This window comes from Melanostigma gelatinosum (genome assembly GCF_949748355.1).
Source record: "Melanostigma gelatinosum genome assembly, chromosome: 2".
NCBI lineage: Eukaryota > Metazoa > Chordata > Actinopteri > Perciformes > Zoarcidae > Melanostigma > Melanostigma gelatinosum.
In genome coordinates this window covers 33,261,879-33,269,378 of record NC_136635.1, presented here as the reverse complement: position 1 = coordinate 33,269,378, position 7,500 = coordinate 33,261,879, and the positions used below count along the sequence as shown (strand labels likewise).

Here is a 7,500-nt window from a genome sequence, read left to right as displayed (position 1 = left end):
CCAGCTGATGTTGTGATGTCAGAGCTGTTTAAAGCCTCATTTGTTTTGTCTTCATGTAAACATGAATATATATAAATATATATATCTATATATTTATGGTGTCACAGCTGCTCATATCAAATATAAAAATCTATTTCGTAAAACTGCAAATATATCAGATGTAGTTTATTTTGAAGGACCAACGTGTGTAAAAAAAGAGCATAGAGAACATTTCTACGGTGTGTGTGTTGTGTAGCTGTGTGTCTCCGTCCCATCAGTCCGTCCAGCAGACTTTGTTTCTGTCTCTTGTTCTGCCAAAGAATGTTTGACTTCATGTCAGCAGCATTTTACTGTCTGATACACAACAACGCAAACAACACAACAACGCAAGAACACAACATCACCAACAACACAACGCAAGCAACACAATAACACAACAACACAACAACACCAACATCACAACAACGCAAACAACACAACAATGCAAAAACAACACCAACAACACAATAACAACAATGCAAACAACACCAACATCACAACACAACAACATCACAACAACGCAAACAACACAACAACGCAAGAACACAACATCACCAACAACACAACGCAAGCAACACAATAACACAACAACAACACAACAACACCAACATCACAACACAACAACACCAACATCACAACAACGCAAACAACACAACAATGCAAAAACAACACCAACAACACAATAACAACAATGCAAACAACACCAACATCACAACACAACAACATCACAACAACGCAAACAACACAACAACGCAAGAACACAACATCACCAACAACACAACGCAAGCAACACAATAACACAACAACAACACCAACATCACAACACAACAACAACGCAAACAACACCAACATCACAACAACGCAAACAACACAACAATGCAAAAACAACACCAACAACACAATAACAACAATGCAAACAACAACAACATCACAACACAACAACAACACAAACAACACCAACATCACAACAATGCAAAAACAACACCAACAACACAATAACAACAATGCAAACAACACCAACATCACAACACAACAACAACAACATCACAACAACGCAAACATCACAACAATGCAAACAACACAACAACGCAAGAACACAACATCACCAACAACACAACGCAAGCAACACAATAACACAACAACAACACCAACATCACAACACAACAACAACAACATCACATCAACGCAAACAACACCAACATCACAACAACGCAAACAACACAATAACACAACAATGCAAAAACAACACAATAACAACGCAAACACAACACCAACATCGCAACAACACCATCATCACAACAATGCAAACATCACAACAACGCAAACAACACAACAACGCAAAAACACCAATAACACCAACATCAGAACAACGCAAACATCACAACAACGCAAACAACACAATAATGCAACAATGCAAAAACAACACCAACAACGCAAACATCACAAGAACGCAACAATGCAAAAACAACACCAACAACACAATAACAACAACGCAAACACCAACAACACCAACATCAGAACAATGCAAACATCACAATAACGCAACAATGCAAAAACAACACCAACAACACAATAACAACAACGCAAACACCAACAACACAACAACACCAACATCAGAACAACGCAAACAACGCAAACAACACAATAACGCAACAATGCAAAAACAACACCAACATCACAACAACGCAAACAACACAATAACGCAACAATGCAAAAACAACACCAACATCACAACAACACCAACATCACAACAACGCAAACAACACAATAACGCAACAATGCAAAAACAACACCAACATCACAACAACACAAACATCACAACAACGCAAACAACACAGCAACAACAACGCAAACAACACAACAACACTAATACTGCTCATGCTGCATTCAGGTCATGTGGGAAGAAGACCAACAGGAGAGATTCACATGTAATCAGTCATCTGAACATCAGTCTCTCACTCATCAGTATAGAGTTCTGCAGGATCTCCAGCAGGAAGTCATCCTGTTTCTGTAGTCCAACAGGAAGTCATATTTATGTAGTCCAATCACTGCTTCCCTCCACAAACAGCCAATCAGATCCTTCCATTATATTCTGGATTATTACATGAACTATTACAGAGTCATGTCATGTCTGGTTTTAGTCCTCATTCCTGCAGAACTCTATCACTGAGTATGTTACTTCTCTTACCGTCTGATTTTCTGTTGTTTTAATACCAGAAAGAGACACACAAACATCCGTGTTTCAAAAGTTAAATTCTACCTCGTTAACATTTCAGTGGCTATAAAAACACACAGAGATTCACAGAGTCAGAGCTTCTAGGTCAGGGGTCGGCAACCTGCGGCTCTTCAGCCTCTCTGTTGCGGCTCCCTGAGGTCCCCAAATGGCGCACAGGATCCGGACCCAGGAACGAAAAACCGATGGATATTTCGGAATTATAAATATTGGGCACCGAGTTTAGACTTTAACCGGCGCCTCTTATTCAGCCGTTACAGCACTTGTTCGGCGGTGCAGGAAACACACCGACCAATGCGTTGCAAATCACATCACGTGATGCAGCCAATGAAACGTGAGTATTCTGACAAGTTTCCTGATTCCAGCGAGGTTTACACACACGTGACACACGGGGCTGAGACGAGGAAATAGAAAGAAGAGCAGGAGAACTGCGCTGATAGAAGAAGTCATCTCACATGACTCTCTCCAAAAAGAGAAAGGTTTTAATTTATAAAATAATAATAATATCATTTATGAGCAAGAATGAACAGAATCTTATATGTTAATTATTCCCACAGCCAGTTCAATCCTCGACCCCTGTCAAGAGCTTTCCCCTGCACGTGGCTGATCATGATGTTCAGACCCGCTCTCTGTAAACGATCAATGGACAAATCCAACAAAATAAAAGTCACGGAGGAAAATAGAGAGTTTAACTCTGCGTGGACGTCTTCATCTGCTTTCACTGCCAACGATGCTGGCTTACTGTGTGCTTCCACAACATGCACACACATGTGCTGAACAGTGTCACGCTGGAGATGAGCGACAAAGAGCGAATTATCAGCTGCTGCAGAAACTCTCCTCTTCAGAAGAGCTTGATATCGTTATATCAGGTAGAATTGCAAAACAATGTCAAGAATTGTCTTTATTCTTGTTCTATAGTTTCATAAATACAACAAACTATAGTTTTTGTATATATAATATAACTATATATATAACTTTATAAGCTGTGGTATCAAATAGCTTTTGCGGCTCCAGACGAATTGTATTTGGTGGAAAATAGAACAAATGTCTCTTTGGATGGAAAAGGTTGCCGACCCCTGTTCTAGGTCGATGATGAGTCTGAGAACTTCCCACGTGACGTGATGGTGTTTTAGCAGCAATAAGACATAATATGATTCAAGATGTGTATGTATATATATGTGTGTGTGTCATGTCTCTGAACTCCTGCTGAACTTAGACTCTGGTTTCCTCCTGAAGAAGTAGATGTTAATAATAACAGAAACATGTTGCTGCTTGTATACCGAGGCCTTTCCTCTTGTCAGGAGAGCTGACACCAGACCAGTTAGTGAGGTGGGGTTACCGGTCTGGTTCCACCACAGAGACCAGAACCAGTTCCATCCAGCTGGCCAGCGTCACTATTTTAATCTCCCTTCATCTGAATCACAGACACAGGAATGTCTGTGATTCAAAAGAAACGAATCTGTCTTTGTGTCAAATGTAGAGAACTCTACGGTCAATAAAGGTGAGCTGTGTTTCTCAATGAGTCTGAGTCTTTACTGGAGTTTAACAGGAAGTCTTTTACTTTGGTACACTGTGAAATCGAATGAGTTAACCGTACTAAAAAATAAAATAATAAAATAAAAGCATGCAAACTGATTGCCTTAAAAACAAAAAAGTAAAGGTCCTTGTTTCATGCAAGTAAAGCTGAATATGTATTGTATGTTGTACTAACTCAAGCTTCTTTAGTGGAGTACACTTACCCTTGAGTTTAAGTTGTAACAAGTAGCCTACTTCAAACTTTACTCAGGATGTACTTTTGACTTAGTACAGCCCACTCAGAATTACTGTTCCAAACAACTAAATCATTTCGTGTGAAATATACTTTGTGTGGATTCCAAAAAAAACATTTGTTTAAGTTGGGCTCACTAAGAATATAAACTAAGAATTCATCAGTTGTATTTACTTGAACGTAATAATCTCGGTCTGACCTCGTGTGTGCTCCTCTGTTTTTCCTTCTGTCAGTGTTGTTGTTTGAAGGCCATGTGCTGATGTTTTGTTTTTGTGTCAGCCGATAGTTTCCGACCACGCTCCTCTCCCCAGGCTCAGCTGTGGGGAATTCCGGTGATCAGCACCGACGGACTTAAATACCCCGGCTGTCCTCCGGCGCGTTGTCAGTCCGTCTGGTTACCAGTCTGGTCACGTAAGTCTGAACACCGATTCAGTGAAGATCGTTACCGGTTTGTTTTCTGTTTCTTCAGTTTTGAGTGCGGTCGAGTTTCCCTCCCGACTCCGGAGGCTACCGGGTTCATTCTGTGACTGTGCACCGTTAAATAAAGTGTTGGCTGGAGTAAACTACACGTACAGAGACCAAACCATGTATACAATGTTAATAAAATATGAATAAAATGTTTTAAAACGTGTTACATTGATCCTCCATCATGTTCACAGTGGAACCGATCAGAACATTATCAGATCTGATCAGTACAAACATGTAACTGTATGTAGGTGGAAAGTAACTAAGTACATTTACTCAAGTACAATTTAGAATTTACTTTCTAATACATGTCAGATTAAATATGGTTCTTTTTACTCTATTAATAATACAAACTATAATCAACCAATAAATTATGATTATTATCGATAAAGATGATACTTGACTGTTGCCAGGCAGTTTATAAAGTAATAAATAAGCCCCACAGTTACACAGTTAACTGCCACATCAAAGTGATGAACACATGAATGCATCAATAATACAATAGTAAAATACATATAATATTCTGCATAATGAGAGCTTTTACATTTGCTACTTTAAGTACATATTGATGCGCATACGTTTGGACTTTTAATTGAGTATTTCTAGACTAGTATTACTACCTTTACTTAAACAGAATATTTGAGTACTTCTTTCACTGTTGCTCTTTTCACAAGATTGTTAAACTCAACGAAGGAAAAGAAAACTGAATTTCTGTTAAATACTTTTATTTTAGATATATCTTCATTCATACATTTTCATGAGAGAACTAGAAGTTTACTGCAAAAGTGTTTTAGTTTTTATTTATTTTAACTGAAATAATAATTAGCCAGACTATTAGTTAATTAAATAAACCAGTTGACATATATAATATATATATATATATATATATATGTGTCAACATATAATATATATATATGTTAACATATATAAAATATATATATTTCATATATGTTTGGTGGAAGAAGTACTCAGTTATTTTACTTCAGTAAAAGTAGAAGTACAAACTAATACTAATACAGTGTACAAATAATCTGTTACAGGTTAAAAAGTCCCGTATTCAAAATCTGATTTAAGAGTATGTCTCATTACAGAATATATATATATATTTATTTATTTATATATATATAAGGTCTCTGGTTCTACTCTACTGCTAAATGGATCGAAGTGTTTGTGTGTCAGCAGCTTCACCTGCTGGCTGTAAATCACAGTAAATGACTGTAAATCACAGGGTAATGTTTGGTTGTGTCAGACAGCAGGTCAGATGTGAACAAAGTAACAGCATAGACTCTTTGAGCTTCAGTGTGGATATTATTTAACTATAAAGCTTCATTTAATCATGAGGAATATTAAAATCATCTCTATAAATCATAATCTAAGCATTAGGAATATAAAGAAGTCTTCCTTCTCAGAGTATCAGAGTTCACTTCTGTAAATATCATCAACACTGACAATTAGTCGTTTACATACTGATAGGACGTGTCAACACCAGCAGCCAATCACAGGGCAGCCCTGCAGCGTTGTTTACTCTGTCAACAAACAGGGTTTCTACTCCTGTTCTTTGTCTGTTTTGGATTAAAACAAACTTCTGTCTCACTGGGACTGTCTGCTCTTTTTAAAACACTGCTTGTAATGATTCATAATTTAAAAAAAACATAGTTTCAGTCTACTTCTGTGTTGCTATGGAAACAGGACGGCCCAGAATGCAGCTCTTCTGCTAGAGGGCTTAGCTCCTGATTGGCTGTCTGTGATTTGTTCTGCGAGGTGTAAAACCAGCTCACATTCTTCTGTGATGAGTTGTGTTTTTCTATCAGAGCAGAGAGACAGACGGGTTGTTTATAGACGGGTTGTCATCATCGGTAATTATACAGGACAGATCGCTGTCCTCTCAGCCAATCAGAGGCTCAGACTCTCTCTGTATGGGACGTCCTGTTAAAACCACGGACACAGAAGAGTTTGATCACATGTCTAAATGCACCAGATGCTCTGAAAAAGACAACATTCTACTAATTAAATAAATATTCCTCTAATATTCCTATATTCTCTGGTGTCGACCTGTCAATCAGCGTGTAGCCCCGCCCTAAAGCATCCCCTGCTTTATGGTCTGTGTGACTCTAAATGGACCATAATGTACTAAATGAACATCATGCTGTATTGAAGAAGACTTGAAACTAGAGATTGAGACATAAACTCATGTTTACAATGTTTACTGAGGGAATAAATCAAGAGAGAAGTAGAGTCATTTTCTATAGACTTCTATACAACCAGAGGAGTCGCCCCCTGGTGGACACTAGAGAGAATGCAGCTTTAAGACATGAAGCATCGGCTTCACTTTAAATACCCCGTAGTCTTGAAACTGGTCTTGTATTGACCCGAATGTGGAGTGGTCTGACCCTGGTCCCTCCGGTCCTGGTCCCTCTCTCTACATATTCAGCCATCTTTTGAAGGGGGGGGGGGGTAGTCCTGGTCTGAAGCCTCCAGGGAGGTCTGGCAGACACCTCAAAGGGTCTAGATCACATGTGTCAAACTCAAGGCCCGCCACATCATTTTATGTGGCCCGCGAATCCCCCAGCAAAAAAAAAAGTTTTTTTTTTTTTAGTTTTTTGGAAAAATAATTAAAACCCCTGGGCTAGCTCAAAGGCCCCTATAAGGGTCAGGGCTCAGAACTAGACTGGTGCTGAGAGAGAGAGAGATTAATTAAATATAAAGATGGTGGAATCATGAGCTTCACACTCGGAGCTCCAGAGATCTTCTGCTGTGTTTTGTATGTTTCCTCTAGTGCCACCATCAGGTCCACATGTGAATGTGTCCGATACTTTATGACCAGAGACCTGCTGGACTCTGTGTTTACTGATAAACGTTAGCATGCTAACATGCTACATTAAGGTGGTGGACATGGTAAACATTAGCATGCTAACAGGCTACACTAAGGTGGTGGACTGGACCATCTCTGGACTATGACTGGACTCTCACTGGACTATGACTGGACCATGTCTGCACTATGACTGGACTCTCACTG

The 7,500-nt window shown here is 38.9% G+C and overlaps 1 protein-coding gene across 1 annotated transcript in view; it reads left to right on the top strand.

The window, feature by feature from the left end:
• slc9a5 (solute carrier family 9 member A5) overlaps positions 1 to 102 on the top strand; it is a gene marked incomplete at its 5' end in the record, with an annotated part of 27,016 nt that extends 26,914 nt beyond the window's left edge. Inside the window, one exon of the mRNA XM_079292057.1 lies at positions 1 to 102. This exon is cut by the window's left edge and continues 855 nt beyond it.
• Positions 103 to 7,500: the final 7,398 nt, after the last annotated feature.